Here is an 18,854-nt window from a genome sequence, read left to right on the forward strand (position 1 = left end):
CTAGCTACTCGCTGCTGTAGGAGTTCCGAAGAGTTATGACTGAGCTTGCAAGACTGTTGTTTCAAGAATTGCAATTGAGCTACTTTCGATTTTTTTTAAGCTTTTTGCCTTTTTCTTTGTTCAACCTTATAAATGCAGAAATGGTAAGGCCTCGCTTTTCTCTCGCACTTCTTAAAGCAACCCACATTGCCCCGCCTCGTTGTACTTTCGCGCATGCTCACTGGCTTCGGTAACGGCCTGTAGACGGTCTTGCGGGGAGTTTGTCAGCGCTGTTCTCAACCGGGAGGAATATTTGCACATGCCGTTTGATTCTCCTATCCCCTCTTGCATCTGCCTCCAATGCGGGAGACCCGGGTTTGATTCCTGGGTCGGGAAGATCCCCTGGAGAAGGAAATGGCCACCCACTCCAGTACTCTTGCCTGGAAAATTCCATGGACTGAGGAGCCTGGTAGGCTACAGTCCATGGGGTCGCAAAGAGTCGGACACGACTGAGCGACTTCACTTTCTTTCTGTCTGCGCTTTTCTCAACTGGCAAGAATATTTGCACATAGCGTTTGATTCTCCTATCCGCACTTGGTCTTGCCAAGATTTGGGGGAAAATTTTTTTTTTGAGAAATTATTTTTTAACTTGTGAAACGAGGAATGTTGCTCACCATCTAGTGTGTGTGTGTGTTTTTTTAATTAATTTTTATTGGAGTATAGTTGCTACCATCCGGTTTTAAAAGAATGAAGTCAGCCACTGCAGTCCCCGATTTACAATATAGGTACCCTGAGAGGTATTCGGGACAGAACGAGGCACTTTGTGCTTTGGGGAAGAAAAGGCAAAACTATTAGATAATTAGATATATTCTAAGAATTTTTTTTAAATTAATCCAGATTCTTGCATCTTTCCATACTTCTTTTAAAAAGCGCTAAAATCATGAACTATTTGCTCCTAGAAGCAACCTTATACTAAGACTTAAGCTTGATCGCACATACCCCTTTAGCCAAAATTACATATGTACTGGCTTCTCCCCCTTCCTCTTCCAAGCAGTTCCTCAGAGCTATGCTGTGCATTTTTGTTTTAGTCAACAAACCATAGTTACTATTCCTCCTTTGTTGACAAGTGACTCTGCCTCAAAACTGCTTTCGTTGTGGCCACCAGCTTTATTTTTGCTAAATATGATGGGCACTATTTACTAGTCCTTACCTAATATGACCTTAAGGCTTCCCTGGTGACTCAGACGTTCTAGAATCCATTTGTAATTCAGGAAACCTGGATTCAATCCCTTGAGGAGGGCATGGCGACTCACTCCAGTATTCTTGCCTGGAGAATCCCATGGATAGAGGAACCTGGCAGGCTACTGTCCGTGGGTTGCTAATTGTGGGACACGACTGAAGAGACCATAGGACAATTTTTGACATTGATCACTACCCGCCCCCCAAGTTGTTTGTTGTTTTTTAGTTACTACTAGGAAATAATACAGGTGCTTTGTAGAAAATTAAGATTAAAAAAATCCAAAGAAATAATTAAGAATTGCTTCTATTCCACTATTTAGACATAAACATCAGTAACAATTTGGGACATATCTTTCCAATTTTAAAATTATGAATAGAAATAATTTTGTTCGTTTGTTCACCAAAACAATTACATTTACTTTACCATTGTAGAATATTTGTTTTAAAAATAGATCTTCATGATACTTCCCTCTAAGTCCATTGGTTAAGGCTTCTCCCCAAATGCAAGAGGTGTGAGTTCAGTTCCTGATGATTGGGGAAATAAGATCCCACATGCCTAGCAGCCAAACAACCAAAACATAAAATAGAAACAATATTGTGACAAATTCAGTAAAGACTTTAAAAATGATCCACACCCTGAAAAAAATTTTTTTAAAACTTCATTACTTTAATGGTTTAGATGCACCACAATTTATTCACTTCTTTATGTTGGACATTTGTGCTTTTTTGGTTGTTTTTTCATTTTACAAACTGAAATGAATGTGTGTGTGAGAGAGAGAACTAGAACCACTTCCATTAAAACAATAGTTGAAAGTGAAAGTCACTCAGTTGTGCCCTACTCTTCGTTATCCCATGCACTATACATTCCTTCAATTCTCCAGGCCAGAGTACTGGAGTGGGTAGCCTTTCCCTTTTCCAGGGGATCTTCCCAACCCAGGAATTGAACCCAGGTCTTTCGCATTGTGGGCAGATTCTTTACCAGCTGAGCTACAAGGGAAGCCCAACAATTCTGCAGTGGGTAGCCTATCCCTTCTCCAGAGAATATTCTATACCCAGGAATCAAACCAGGGTCTCCTGCATTGCAGGCAGATTCTTTACCAACTGAGCTATCAGGGAAGTTGGAACCAGCCAAACTATATTTACTACCATCCATTGTGTGCAGATCAGCCTGTTCCCATAAGGACTGCTGCCATTACCAAGTGCATGCTCCCTATAGGTCAGTTCATTCCAAGAATGACGAACATTTACCAAGCATCCACTGTAGGTATACCCCAGTAACAACAATTATCATTACTAAGCACTGCGTGCAAGTCAGTGTGCTCCAGTGAGAACAACTTCCGTCACCTCATGGTTATCACTTCCCCATGCGAGGCCTTGCCCAAAGACCCTGATGCTCAGAGTTTCATTTCAGCCTCACACCAATCCAGTGTGCGAGGCACTGCTCTTCACCCGTTTCATAGACAAATAAACTGAGACTTGGAGAAGTAGAAGTGACAAAGCAGGTTGAAAGCCCACCTGGCCCCCAGTGTCAGATGGACACAAAGTCCTTAAGCATGCTTTAGCTGGAAGTGCTGGCAGTAGATGAGGCAAGCATGGTCTTTGACTCCAGATAACTTTCCACTGGTGAAGGTTTATACAGTAAATCACCATTACGACCCTGCCCGGCTGCCATGAGAATGCAACTCTCACACCTCTGACTGCAGGGAGAGAAGTTGGCCAGGGCCCCCACTGCTGGTCTCTGCTTTGAGGCCAAGACTATGCTTTGGCAGACTGCCCCCAGCCCATGACCAAACTTGGCAGGGTTAAGCTGCCACAGCTGGGAGGCTCAGGGCTTCTCTGTGGTCAGAACCAGCTTGCCTGTTTCCTTGGAACTGCACCTCAGGCTAGGTTACTACCTTCCCTCGCTCAGGTTCTCTCCCCTTTTTTTCTCAGTCATATCTCCTAATAAATTCCTTGCACATTGAATCCCATCTTGTCATCAGCTTCTCAGATGACCAAGAGTGACACTCCCAAGTTTAAGAGACAGTATGAGGACCACCTGCAGTGGAAGCAAGCTTGGGGTGTGTTTGAGGATGCTGGGCTTGGACCAGTGAGCAGACTGGTTTTGCTAGAATGGGAGATTTAGGTAGGGGCAGATGGATGACATAGCAAAAAAAGCTGAAAGGACAGCGAAAGGAAAGTCCTTTTATTTTTTTTTTTAACATATAAAAAAATTTTAACCATCTTTAATATACAAGTGGGCTTCTCTGAAGGCTCAGTGGTAAAGAATCTGCCTAAAATGCAGAAGACTCAGGTTCGATCCCTAGGTTGGGAAGATCACCTGGAGAAGGAAATGGCAACCCACACCATTATGCTTGCCTGGAAAATCCCTTGGAAAGAGGAGCCTGGTGGGCTACAGTCCATGGGATTGCTGGAGTCAGACACGACTTAGTGGCTAAACCACAACCACTGATACACAGTTAATCAGCCAAATAACATAATCTAAGGGCACAGGAATGGAAATCAGAATGCATTCACAGTTCTAATTCATCACCTAGTACCTATGAAACCTTGGGCAAGGGGAACAGGCAGAAGAATGGCTTCTCAGAGATGGCCACATCCTAATTCCCAGAGTCTGTGAAAATATTCCGTTTATATGACTAGGGGGGATTATGATACCAGATGGAAATAAGGTTGTTAATCAGCTGACCTTAAAATCAGGAGTTTACCCTCAATTATCTGTGTGGGCCCAATGTAATCACAAAGGTCCTTAAATGGAGAAGAAGGCAGGCTTGTTAGAAGGAGAGGGATTCCACGTGAGAAAAACTTGACCAGCCATTGCTGGTTTTGCAGGTGGAGGAAGGGGCCAGAAGCCAAGGAGTGCAGGGAGCCTATAGAAGCTGAAAAAGGCAAGGAACCAGATTCCTCTCGAGGCTCCAGAATGAATGTAGCCCAGCTGACACCTTGATTTTAGCCCAGTGAGACCCATTTCAGACTTTTGACGTCCAGAACCGTAAGATAATAAATTCATGTTGCCGTAAGCCACTAAGTTTCTGGTAATTTGTTGTAGCAACAATAAGAAAGTTATACAGAATATGACCTTTCCTCACTAAGCCTCAGTTTTCCTATCTCTAAAATGGGTTTGTCAACACCCCTGAAATGATCATAGTGAGAATTAAATGAAACACAGGTGGTATGCTTCATACACAACCTAGCACCTCCTGCTGCTGCTGCTGCTGCTGCTGCTGCTGCTGCTAAGTTGCTTCAGTCGTGTCCGACTCTGTGCGACCCCATAGACGGCAGCCCACCAGGCTCCCCCATCCCTGGGGTTCTTCATGCAAGAACACTGGAGTGGGTTGCCATTTCCTTCTCCAGTGCATGAAAGTGCAAAGTGAAAGGGAAGTCGCTGAGTCTTGTCCGACTCTTAGCGACCCCATGGACTGCGGCCCACCAGACTCCTCCATCCATGGGATTTCCCAGGCAGGAGTACTGGAGTGGGGTGCCATTGCCTTCTCCGAGCACCTCCTAATGGGAGGCTATTACTATTTTTACATTATATAAAACTTATAAATACAAACATAAAATTAATTAACTAATTGATTAATAATCCAACCAACCAAAAGCAATGAGCATCTTATGATTTTCCTTCCAGACTTCGTTGTATATAAATGTGAATATGCATATATGATAATTTGGATTCAATATGAACTGGGTCAAATTCTACATGCATGCTACTGTGTAATTTGCTGTTCTTCACTTCCTCCTGTCATGTCCGTGAATAAACTACTACAGCAACATTCTTAATGGCTGCACAGGATTCTATTGTGTCTATCAATCCCTTGTTTAAACACAACATTTGCCATTTGGGAATACTTTAGGTGATCTCACTAGTAGGCTCTAGAAACATCTCACAATGTGTGTTCTTTTACATGTACATATTCTTTACGTGTACACTTACTTGGTTGGTTGTTTTCTCCTAAGGACAAAAATCATAGAAGTGAGCCAAACATTTACATTTTAAGTTTGGGATACCATATTCCATACTGTATGAAGTCTCTGTGACTGACTGATTTTTAAGCCAAAAGGAAACCTTGTGATCAACAGATTTATTCTGTTGTGTCTTTTCTTTTTTTTAATTTGGCTGTGTTGAGTCTGAGTTGCGGCACACAGGATGGGCCTGCTCAGCAGTTGTGGTGCTCAGGCTTAGTTGCCCTGTGGCATGGGGGATCCCAGTGCCCCAACCGGGGGTTGAACCCACGTCTCCTGCATTACAAGGCAGATTTTTCTTTTGAACTTTTTTTTTTTAATTTTATTTTTAAACTTTACATAATTGTATTAGTTTTGCCAAATATCAAAATGAATCCGCCACAGGTATACATGTGTTATGGGTATAGCTGATTAATGGGCTTCTATGTTAGCTCAGCTGGTAAAGAATCCACCTGCAATGCAGGAGACCCAGGTTCAATTTCTGGGTCGGGAAGATCCCCTGGAGGAGGACATGGCAACCCACTCCAGAATTCTTGCCTGGAGAATCCCCATGGACAGAGCAGCCTGGCAGGTTACATCCCATGGGGTTGCAAAGAGCAGACAGGACTGAGTGACTAAGCACAGCGCAGCACAGCATAGCCGATTAACAGTGGTGTGATAGTTTCAGGTGAACAGCGAAGGGACTCAGACAAGGCAAATTCTTAACCACTGGACCACCGGGGACATCCTTCTCTCATGGTTTTTGTTTGCTTGTTTTTGTTTTACCTTCTCATTTGTCTTTCAATGTTCCTTTCTATCTCCATGAAGTTTTATATTCATGATTTTAACAATATATATAGAATGTATTCGATCCACATAAGAACACAAACTTCTGTATTATCTCTTATTTAATATTCTATGTTGAATATTTTCTGTTACTAAATACATTTGAAAAAATTGTTTTTTAAAACAACTGTCAATTATGATGTCATGAATAATTTGATCATGCATTTGTTGTTAGATATTGAGACTGGTTCTCATTTACCCTCCCATAGTTTAGGAAACTGATGTTCAGAAAGCCTCAGGGACTCGCCAAAGGCTGAAATCCAACTGAAAGGAGAACATATCTTGTATGTGGGGAGAGGACTTCTGCCAGCCAGAGCGGTGGAGCCAGGCACACTTGCAGATGCCTCCGGAAAGCCTTGTTTTTGTCTAGAAACCAAGAAGTGCTTTAAAAATCCAGGTAAAAGCTCAGCACTGGGGGACTTTTTTAGCTCCTGACACTTATTGCTGACTCAGGTCACGGTAGAGGTCTTAAAGGAGGTGGAAAAAGCAATTTTTAAAAAGAAAAACAATGTTAGTATTTATGGACACACATCTACTCTGTACATTTGCCTTTCTGGGTTATAAATTGTCTGTGAGTCTGGGCAAGGAGCTTTTGTAGGGCTGCTCTGGGTAGACTAGAATGAATGAGCCTGTAAAACCACAGGCTGTTTTTGTTTGTTGAGTAAGGGCAGGAAATTCACTGATGTGGTTATTCAGCGGAATGGCTTCATTCCAGTTTTACTCTAGTGCTTCTGCTAGAGAAAGTGTTCATAAGGGAGGCCTGAACAAAGATAAATCTCCCACCTGTGGCCAAAACTTGAGTTCATAAACTGTCATCAAGGCCATTTCAGTGACCTTGGAACTGTGACTCCAGGGGTCCAGGCTGTGGCTCTTGGCCAAGGAGATGGACTGAGACATTGTTCTAGAAATTGACCTTCAACTGGTTTCCATCATTCCACTTGTTAGTTTTTTTTTTTGAGATTTTTGCTTTTCCTCTCCGAGAATTTCAAAACATTTTAAAACACACTCATTCCCATTGGCACCTTCTGCATAAAATAGTTCAGGAAAGAGGCAGAAAATTAATTTTAAAAACAAGGAAATTCTAGTTCTTCAGAAAATTAAAAATGGAATTACCATATGATTCAACAACCCCACTTCTGAGTGTAGATCCAAAGGAACTGGAAGCAGAGTCTCAGAGAGATCTTTGTAAATCGTGTCCACAACAGCCTCATTCACAATAGCCAAGAAGCAGAAGCAGCCAGTGTCCATCGACAGATGAATGAATAGACAAAATGTGGTGTATACATACAATGAAATACTCTTCAGCTTTATAAAGGAAATGCTGACGTAAGCTACAACATGAATGAAACTTGAGCACATTATGCTAAGTGAAATAAGCCAGAAACAAAAGGACAAATACTGTATGATTCCACTACATGAGATATCTAGTGTTGTCAATTCATAGACACGGAAAATAGAATAGTGTAGCCAAGAACCAGGTAGGGAGGAGGAGATAGGGAGTTGTTTAATGAGAATAGTGTTGCAGTTTTGCGAGGTGAAAACGTCCCAGAGGTTGGTTGCACAATGGTCTAATATAATAACACAATAGAATATTGTAGGCTGCAGTCCATGGGGTCACTAGGAGTCAGACACAACTGAGTGACTTCACTTTGACTTTCATGCATTGGAGAAGGAAATGGCAACCCACTCCAGTGTTCTTGCCTGAAGAACCCCAGGGATGGGGGAGCCTGGTGGGCTGCCATCTATGGGGTCGCACAGAATCGGACAGGACTGAAGCAACTTAGCAGCAGCAGCAGCACCACCCCCCAAAAAGGAATGAAGTGCTGATATATGCTACCATGTAAATGAACCTTGAAAACCCTGGTATAAGTGAAAGAAGCCAGACACAAAAATCAAATATTTTATGGCTCTATTTATGTGAAATATCCAGAATAGGTAAATCCACAGGCACAGAAAGCAGATTGATGGTCACCATGCCTAGGAGTAGGAAATGGGAAACTACTACAGTTTTATTTTGAGGTGATAAAAATGTTCTGAAACCTGATAGAGGTGGTGGTTATACAGCACTGTGAATGTATTAAATGCCACTGCACGATTCATTTTTTAATTTTTATTTATTTTTTGGCCACATCAAGCGGCATGTGGGATCTTAGTTCCCCACCCAGGAATCAAACCTGAGCCCCACGCAGCACAAGCTCAGGGTCTTAACCACTGGACCACCAGGAAAGCCACTCCACACTTTAAGAATGGTTAATTTTTGTTACATGAATCTTCAGTTCAGTTCAGTTCAGTTGCTCAGTCGTGTCTGACTCTTTGTGACCCCATGGACTGCAGCACACCACGCCTCTCTGTCCATCACCAACTCCTGGAGTTTATTCAAACTCATGTCCATTGAGTCAGTGATGCCATCCAACCATCTCATCCTCTGTCGTCCCATTCTCCTCCTGCCTTCAATCTTTCCCAGCATCAGAGTCTTTTCAAATGAGTCAGCTCTTCACATCAGGTGGCCAAAGTATTGGAGTTTCAGCTTCAGCATCAGTCCTTCTAATGAATATTCAGGACTGATTTCCTTTAGGATCCAACTTTAGGTTGGATCTCCTTGCAGTCCAAGGGACTCAAGAGTCTTCTCCAAGACCACAGTTCAAAAGCATCAATTCTTTGGTGCTCAGCTTTCTTCACAGTCCAATTCTCACATCCATACATGACTACTGGAAAAACCATAGCTTTGACTAGATGGACCTTTGTTGGCAAAGTAATGTCTCTGCTTTTAAATATGCTGTCTAGGTTGGTCATAACTTTTTTTCCAAGGAGTAAGAGTCTTAATTTCATGGCTGCAATCACCATCTACAGTGATTTTGGAGTCCAAAAAATAAAGTCTGTCACTGCTTCCACTGTTTCTCCATCTATTTGCCATTAATTGATGGTACCGGATGCCATGATCTTTGTTTTCTGAATGTTGAGCTTTAAGCCAACTTTTTCACTCTCCTCTTTCACTTTCATCAAGAGGCTCTTTAGTTCTTCTTTGCTTTCTGCCATAAGGGTGGTGTCATCTGCATATCTGAGGTTATTGATATTTCTCCCGGCAATCTTGATCCCAACTTGTGCTTCCTCCAGCCCAGCATTTCTCATGATGTACTCTGCATATAAGTTAAATAAGCAGGGTGACAATATACAGCCTTGACATACTCCTTGTCCTATTTGGAATTAGTCTGTTGTTCCATGTCCAGTTCTAACTGTTGCTTCCTAACCTGCATACAGGTTTCTCAAGAGGCAGGTCAGGTGGTCTGGTGTTCCCATTTCTTTGAGAATCTTCCACAGTTTGTTGTGATCCACACAGTCAAATGGAGAAGGCAATGGCACCCCACTCCAGTACTCTTGCCTGGAAAATCCCATGGACGGAGGAGCCTGGTAGGCTGCAGTCCATGGGGTCGCTAAAAGTCAGACACGACTAAGCGACTTCACTTTCACTTTTCACTTTCATGCATTGGAGAAGGAAATGGCAACCCACTCCTGTTTTCTTGCCTGGGGAATCCCAGGGATGGCGGAGCCTGGTGGGCTGCCATCTATGGGGTCGCACAGAGTCAGACACGACTGAAGCGACTTAGCATAGCATAGCATACACAGTCAAAGGCTTTGGCATAGTCAATAAAGTAGAAATAGATGATTTTCTGGAACTCTCTTGCTTTTCTGATGATCCAGCAGATGTTGGCAATTTGATCTCTGGTTCCTCTGCCTTTTCTAAAACTAGCTTGAACATCTGGAAGTTCACGGTTCACATATTGCTGAAGCCTGGCTTGGAGAATTTTGAGCATTACTTTACTAGCGTGTGAGATTAGTGCAATTGTGTGGTAGTTTGAGCATTCTTTGGCATTGCCTTTCTTTGGGATTGGAATGAAAACTGACCTTTTCCAGTCCTGTGGCCACTGCTGAGTTTTCCAAATTTGCTGGCATATTGAGTGCAGCACTTTCACAGCATTATCTTTAAGGATTTGAAATAGCTCCACTGGAATTCCATCACCTCTACTATTTTGTTCGTAGTGATGCTTCCTACGGCCCAGTTGACTTCACATTCCAGGATGTCTGGCTCTAGGTGAGTGATCACACCATCGTGATTATCTGGGTCATGAAGATCTTTTTTTGTAGTTTTTCTGTGTATTCTCACCACCTCTTCTTAATATCTTCTGCTTCTGTTAGGTCCATACCATTTCTGTCCTTTATTGTGCTCATCTTTGCATGAAATGTTCCCTTGCTATCTCTGATTTTGTTGAAGAGATCTCTAGTCTTTCCCATTCTATTGTTTTTCTCTATTTATTTGCACTGATCACTGAGGAAGGCTTTCTTATCTCTCCTTGCTATTCTTTGGAACTCCGCACTCAAATGGGAATATCTTCCCTTTTCTCCTTTGCTTTTCACTTGTATTCTTTTCACAGCTATTTGTAAGGCCTCCTCAGCCATTTTGCTGTTTTACATGAATCTTACTTCAAGTAAAAAAATAAGCAAATTCTAGAAGTCACCTGCAGATGTTTTTAGGCTCAGAGATTGCTTACATGGTTACTCTGCAATTGGCATGTGCTTTCAGAGACTGGGAAACAACAATAGATTAAGGAATACAGACACTGGTGTTGCCTTTGCCAACACCCATTTCTCTTTCAATTAATATCTCCCCACTCTTCCTTTGGAATCATCCTTCTGTCACTCTCAGTTCCTGTGGTTTAGGTCGGGCTGCAGGGATAATCACGTGACCCAACTCTAGCCAACCAAAGCATTGGATCCCTCTTGTCTAGCCATTGGTTCAGGGATGCACAGGTGTGTCAAGCCAAACCAGTGAGACTCAGTTCCAGGACACTGGGAAGAGTGAATCTCTCTTCCAGCAGTGCTGCTGAAGATAGAATATGTCAGCCTAGAGATGTTGGTGGTCATCTTCCCACCAGGACCAAGGAGGCTGCCTGGGAAAGGAGCCAATACAGAGGAAAGTATCTCTGAGATAGTCATCATGATATGATGACATTGACACTGTTTGACCCCTAGATGGAGCCAAGCATGAAACAAGATCTACCCTTGGACTTTTCAGATACAGGAGCCAGCAAATTCCATTTTGGACGTGTGCCTATTTAAGTTGAATGATTTTCATTTGCAACAGAATGAGTCCTTGATCACTGCAGATGATCTGCTCATCAAAAAGTAGCTAGAAATAGAAACAAGGTCTCCCAAGTCATGCTAAAACTAAGTGAAGCTTCATTCTTTCAGACCTTAAACTATCAAGACAGTGATTATTCAAACTGGAATCTTTACTATCTTCATGAAAAATGGCTTGCCTTATGTCTTTTTTAAAAATCCTAATCTCTGTATCCAGGAATCTGTATTTTTATTATTATTATTTTAAGATTTATTTATTTATTTTTGGCTTTACTGGATCTTTGTTGCTGTGCACCAGGCTTTCTCCAGTTGCAGCCAGAGGGGGCTACTCTTGGTTGCGTTATGTGGGCTTCTCATTGCAGTGGCTTCTTTTGTTGCGGAACACAAGCTCTAGGCATGCAGGCTTCAGTAGTTTCGGTGCATGGGCTCAGTAGTTGTGGCACATGGGCTTAGTTGCTCTGCAGTATTTGGGATCTTCCCTGCCCGGGGATTGAACACATGTCCCCTGCTTTTGGCAGGTAGATTCCACTAGACCACCAGGGAAGTCCCTTGCCTTATGCCTTAAACAAGAGAAGCCATAGAATGCCCAGCCTGCCCACAGCCCCTGGGAAGCCCTCATGAGTCCATTCCTGCCCCACCTGATAGGCAGTGCACAGGCCTGTCAAACCACCTGTGAACTAGCCTGGCTCAAAAAAGGTGATGCACACCAATCAGATTCGACCTCTTGAATCTGCACTAGTATATGAGAAGGAACAGGCAGGTGTAAGTAACTGGTAGGAGCTAGTGCAGAAAGGAGAAGATGTACAGATGGTGCAAAGGGGCCATTAAAGGAGTCTTGCGCAGGCTAGAAATCGGAGGCAACAGGGAGTGTGGGTAAAAGGGTAAATAGTATGGAGAAGAAATGGCCCACAGATAGTGGGAAAACAGCAGATTCACAGAGAACAGTGAGTACCGAAGAGATGGCTTCCCTTCTCCAGAGCTGACCACTCCACAAAAAGGCTCCAGGTGGGTTCCAGACCACCAGCACCCTTTCAGCAAACATTTTGGTTTTTAAAATTTATTTTGTCTAAGTATAGTTGATTTACAATGTTGTGTTAATTTCTTCTATATAGCAAAGTGATTCAGCTACATATATATATATATATATATATATACATTCTTTTCATATTCTTTTCCATTATGGCTTATCACAAGATATTGAATATAGTTCCCTGTGCTATACACTAGGACCTTGTTGTTTATCCATTCTCTGTATAACAGTTTGCATCTACTAATCCCAAACTCCCCATCCATCCCTCCCACCCCCATCCCCTTGGCAACCACAATTCTGTTCTCTGTGTGAGTCTTTTTCTGTTTCATAGATAAGTTTGTGTCATATTTTAGATTCCACATGTAGGTGACAGATATGGTATTTGTCTTTTTCTTACTTAATATTCTCTAAATCCATCCATGTTGCTGCAAATGGCATCATTTCATTCTTCTTTATGGCCGAGTGGTATTGCACTGTATGTATGCACCACATCTTTACCCATTCATCAGTCCAAGGACATTTAGGTTGTTTCTATGTATCGCCTACTGTGAATAGTGCTACTATGAACACTGAGGTGCAGGCATCTTTTTAAATTATGGTTTTGTCCAGATACATGCCCAGGAGTGGATTGCTGGATCATGTGGTAACTCTATTTTTATTTTTTTGAGGAACCTCCACCACACTGTTCTCCACAGTAACTTTCTCAATTTACATTCCTGCCACCAAAAGAAACACCTTATTCTTAAGGTGACCTCAGCACTTCTCTGTCCCAAGAAACCAAAAGAACCTGCCCACGTTATTTTTATGTTAATCAGTACTCTTTCAGTTGCAAGTGACTAAAATGCAGTGCAAATGGAATCCTTAAAGAAGAAAAGGTATTAGTTCTGGTACTAGGATGCCAATGGATAGTTGACTTCAGAAGTATCTGGATCCACAGGCTTAAATGGTGCCCTAAGTATCCCTTCTATTTGTCAACTTTCTTGGCCTCTGGGCTGGTGTCAATCCCAGGTAGACTCTCCCTTAATGTTACCAGACAGTCATTGTGGTCAGCTGCTTCTAAGACAGCCCCAGTGATCCCCCTACCTCCTGGTATTCACAGCCTTGTGCAATCCCTTCCCCTTGAGTAACCTGCTTCTAATCAGTGCTGCTGCTAAGTCACTTCAGTCGTGTCTGACTCTGTGCGACCCCAGAGATGGCAGCCCACCAGGCTCCCCCATCCCTGGGATTCTCCAGACAAGAACACTGGAGTGGGTTGCCGTTTCCTTCTCCAATGGATGAAAGTGAAAAGTGAAAGTGAAGTCACTCAGTCCTGTCTGACTCTGCGATCCTATGGACTATAGCCCACCAGGCCCCTCCATCCATGGGATTTTCCAGGCAAGAGTACTGGAGTGGGGTGCCATTGCCTTCTCTGCTTCTAATCAATAGACTGGAGGAAATGGCAACCCACTCCAGTACTCTTGCCTGGAGAATCCCATGGACAGAGGAGCCTGATGGGCTACAGTCCATGGGGTCACAAAGAGTCAGACACGACTGAGTGACTAACACTGTCACTGTCGCTGTCATGTTAATGGAGGTCACTTCTGTGATTAGGTTATATAAGACTGGGACTTAGCTCTTACTGGCGCAGACTCTATTGCCATCTCCTCTGGTTAAATTTCATAAAATCGCCTGCCAAGTAGAAAGACTCATGTGATAAGGAACTGAGGGTGGCCCTTGGCCAACAGCCAGTGAAGACTTGAAACCCTCAGTCCAATGTCCCACCAGGAACTGAATCCTGCCAACAACCACCGGGTGAGGTTGGAAGCAGATTGCTCCCCAGTCAAGGCTCCAGATGAATGAACTGTCTGGCTTCCAGCGAAAAACCTACGTGTAATTTCTCAGGCCATAGGCAATTCAAAGGCTTTACCTGGCAGGCCTCTGGGAGGAAAGCTGCCCTTCCCACACCAGACCTGGTGCATGGGCAGCAGATTGCTGTCTCTAAGGGAGTTGCATTCAAGGACTCAGCCCCTCTTACCTGTCAAACTCTCATGTGTATTGTGCTCCTTGCTTCCTGGGTCCCTTTATCTGAGGTCCTAGGCAGAGGTCCTCTCCAGGCACCTCTGCCAAGGCCTTCTTATGGGGGAGGGTGGGGCATGACCTTGCAGTCACTTGCTCACTCTGACCTCCTACCCAGTATTCTTCTACTCCTATCCCTCCTCTCTCTCCGTCCCCACCCTGAAAGTCCCAGGGGCTATAAAATCTCTTCAACCGTGAGATGTATATAGGGGAAAATTCAACGGGGAGAGTAGGTACTTCCTCCAGTTTCAGTCTCTTCTCTAAACCATCTAAGCAAATGATCAAAGGCTTAACTTTTTCATTTTCAGCTTGTAGCTTTAATTGGCTACTTGCACACCTGACACTTGAGCACTCTGTCCCAGCTAGACTGGGATCCTGACAAGGAGACCCCGCCGCTGCCGCCGCCGCCAAGTCGCTTCAGTCGTGTCCGACTCTGTGCGACCCCACGGACTGCAGCCTACCAGGCTTCTCCGTCCATGGGATTCTCCAGGCAAGAACACTGGAGTGGGTTGCCATTTCCTTCTCCAAGGAGACCCCAGCTTATGCCAAATCTTCACCAGGATTGAACTCATGCTTCCTATATTGGGAACATAGAGTCTTAATCACTGGACCACCGGGGAAGTCTGACACATTGATTGCAGTCTTTTGAAAGACCCTGAGGCAGAGCTCCTGGTGCACAGAAATTGTGAGATGATATATAATATAGTAATATTATTTTAAACTGCAAAGTCTGTGGTGATTCCTTATGCAGCAATAGCTGACCAATGACAGCCACCAGCTACTTCAGGCCTGAATGTGTTCAGGTTAGCAACTCCAGCAGGAGGAGGGGTTGCCAGCGGAATACAAGGACTGCCTTTCACTAAACCAGACCAACTGTGGGCCCGCCTTAACCCACTCATTATCACTCTGACCAGCCTGGGTCCTCATCCCCTCCATAGCTCCATTCCAACCCTGTTTGCTTAGAATTGGGGCGGGGCAGCTTTCCAAAGGAAAATAATTGTGCCAATACCAGAAAGAAGAGAAAGAGAGGCAGAAAAGCAAAAGCAAGACATATATTCTACAGGTAGCAAGGGAGTAAAAGTATACACCTTTGCAGAGATCTTCTTAACCAGCTCAAAAGAGCAACTTTCAAGCACTGTGTTAGTAAGCTTTTTGCATGAGTTCACAGCTAATACTAATACTAATTACTTATGATACTGGCCACTTTTTTACACTCCATCATTACTTATTAAAATTTTATGAGCTTACTAGAACTTTCTGCATACTCCAGAAATTAAGCAACTCCAGCTGACCCTTGATTTGAACTGTGCAGCTCCACTTACACATGGATTTTTTTCAGTATATATATTGAAAAATGTTTTGGATATTTGTGACAATTTGAAAAAACTGGCACATGAACCATATAACCTAGAAATATAGAAAAAATTAAGAAAAAGGTAAGACATGAGTGCATAAAATGTATGTAAATAAATAACATACAGAATTTTAAAAATAAAAATATCACATACAAAATATACATTGACTGTTTATGGTATGAGTAAGGCTTGTGGTCAGCATTAGCCTTGACCATGAAGGAACTGGTACCCCCTAACCAGTATGTTGTTCAAGGGTCAACTGTACATTTATTAAAACACATTAACCTACCATTTGCTTTGACTTCCCCAACTTGTTCAAATTAGGAAGGTTTTGCTGTTAATTAACATTTGTCCAGAAGTTCAAGGCAAGTGAACAGAGATTAGATAACCAAAGGGTGCCCAGCTATTTCCCTTAGTCAAAGTTCTAGAAGGGCAAATGTCACAAATACAGAAATATATATGTATATTAAATAATAAATGTATTATCTACATATACAACTTTTGTAATTTCCACTTAGGAAAGAGAGATTAAGTTTACTTAAAATGAAATTTACTTTAAAAAAAAATTATTTCATTTTTTGGCTGTGGTGAGTCTTCATTGCTGCACACGGGCTTTCTCTAGTTGTGGTGAGCAGAAGCTACTCTCTGCGGGCTTCAGTAGTCACAGTGTGTGGGCTCAATAACTGTGGCACATGAGCTTAGTTGCTCCACGGCATGTGGGATCCTCCCGGACCAGGGATCAAACCAGTATCCCTTGTATTGCAAGGCAAATTCTTAACCACTGGACCACCAGGGAAGCCCCCTGCTGAAAAAAAAAGAAATTTACTTTTAAAATTCAAATTGACTATAATGTAAGTAGTTTAGGGAGCTACATGTTTGGCCTTGCTATGCTATCCTATGCTAAGTCACTTCAGTCGTGTCCGACTCTGTGCAACCCCATAGACGGCAGCCCACCAGGCTCCCCCGTCCCTGGGATTCTCCAGGCAAGAACACTGGAGTGGGTTGCCATTGCCTTCTCCAATGCATGAAAGTGAAAAGTGAAAGTGAAGTCGCTCAGTCGTGTCTGACCCTCAGCGACCCCATGGACTGCAGCCCTGCAGGCTCCTCCATCCATGGGATTTTCCAGGCAAGAGTACTGGAGTGAGGTGCCATTGCTTTGGCCTTACACACTGACTTTGGACTCCTACATAAGATATGGTATATTCTTCTTCTCAGTTTCTTGTGAGAACCCTTGACTATGATTTTACATCTCAATTGCTGTCATCATCTCTCTAACTCAACCCCTCCTCCACCCACAAAAATTCTAGATAACCCCCCTTACACAGAAATATATGTACATATATATGTATATACACACACATACTATCTTCCAATAACCTTTTAGACTAAGATAGAGCGGTTCCCACGCTCATATTTTTGCTGAAAAAACTACCCCTAAAATGGTTCTTTGGAGAAGATATATGTGCCTGAAGGAAAGAGATGCAAGAACTAATGGAGATGGGGGTAACAGGGAGGATAAACTGGGAGATTGGGATTGATATACCCTACTATATATATAAAATGGATAACTGATGAGGGCCTACTGTATAGCAGAAGGAACTCCACTCAGTGCTTTGTAATGACCTATATGGGAAAAGAATCTGAAAAAGAGAGGACATATGCATATGCATAACTGATTCACTTTGCTATACACCTGAAACTAACACAGCATTCTGAACAAACTGTACTTCAGTAAAAGTGAAACAAACGGGACTTTCCTGGTGGCCCAGTGGTTAAGACTCTGCACTCCCAGTTCAGGAGTGCAGGTTCAATTCCTGGCTAGGGAATTAAGATCCCTCATACCATGTGGTGCAGCCAAAAAATAAAATAAGTTTTAAAAAACTAAACAAAGAAACAAAAAAGAAGACTTGGAGAACAAAGAAACTGGTAAATATATGGATAAATATCAATGTGCATCGATTATAAAAAGCAATAACAGGACATTCGAAAGAAGGATAGAGATCATGGTTAACTCTAGGGCAGCAGCATCCAATGAAATAAAAGTTGAGCCACATATGTAATTTAAAATTTTTCAAGTAGTCACTTTTTTAAAATGTGTTTTTTTAAAAAAGCTGGTAAAATTAATTTTAATATTATATTCCAGTAAACTCAATGTACCCCAAAATATCACTACTTCTACCACAAAATCTGGTGTGATTGCAAGTGGGCTTTGAAGTAACTTCTCTTTAAAGTCTAAAATGTACAGCATTTGGACTGTGCACTTCCAATGCAGGGGACACGGGTTCGATCCCTGGTTAGAGAAAATCCTACATTTTGTGTGGCATAACCAAAAAAAGTAAAGAAAAAAAAATATATATCATTAGTAAGGGTCAGGGGGCAATGGTCAGCTAACATACTGTTGGCAGGAGTAGAGAGTAGTATAACTTTTTTGATGGGCAGTTTGGGAAGATCAATCAAAATTTCAACTATTCATGCTTTTTTATCCAATAATAATACCTCTCCTATAAGACTTTTTCCTGCAGGAAATCTCATGAGGTTCATAAAACCTGAACATTGCTGTGAAGCCATGGGTGTTCATTGCTTTGTAGTTTGTGATAATGAAAAAGAGGAAGCAATTTAAATGACCATTGAGTGGAGGATTAACCAAATTACGGTGAAGCCACAGTATGGAATCATCATAACTACAGAATACTGGGCAATCTTTAAAAGGTATTAGCTGAACCTAAATATAGTGACAGGAAGCCAGACACAAAAGGCCATAGATTATATGATTCCACTTATATGAAATGTTCACAGTAGACAAATCCATAGAGACAAAAATTAGATTAATAGTTGCCAGGAGCTGGGGTTGTAAGGGGAGGAAATGGGAAGTGACTACCAGTGGATATGAGGTTTCTTTTTGAGGCGATGAGGATGAGCTGGAATTAGTGGTGATGTTGTACAACCTTGAGAATTTATGAATACCCACTGAATTGTACACTTCATTTAAAAGGGTAAAAAAACAAAAAAAGCAAGCTGCTTAAAAATATATAGTGTGTGATCTCATCTATGCTTTAAAAAAAATCTATTTGTTTACATGTTGTATATAATGTGTGTGTACAGAAACACACAACTGGAAGCATGCTGCTGCTGCTGCTGCTAAGTCGCTTCAGTCGTGTCTGACTCTGTGCGACCCCATAGATGGCAGCCCACTAGGCTCTTCTGTCCCTGGGATTCTCCAGGCAAGAACGCTGGAGTGGGTTGCCATTTCCTTCTCCAATGCATGAAAG

General features: G+C 42.5%; 1 long non-coding RNA gene across 1 annotated transcript; it reads left to right on the forward strand.

The window, feature by feature from the left end:
- Positions 1–26: 26 nt before the first annotated feature.
- Positions 27–14,951, forward strand: LOC133228855 (uncharacterized). The gene is made up of 3 exons (XR_009730385.1): positions 27–143; positions 6,219–6,406; positions 14,539–14,951. It is a non-coding gene; the product is annotated as an uncharacterized LOC133228855 (long non-coding RNA).
- The last annotated feature ends 3,903 nt before the right edge of the window (positions 14,952–18,854 follow it).

This window comes from Bos javanicus, chromosome 17 (genome assembly GCF_032452875.1).
Source record: "Bos javanicus breed banteng chromosome 17, ARS-OSU_banteng_1.0, whole genome shotgun sequence".
In the NCBI taxonomy this organism is placed as follows: Eukaryota; Metazoa; Chordata; class Mammalia; order Artiodactyla; family Bovidae; genus Bos; species Bos javanicus.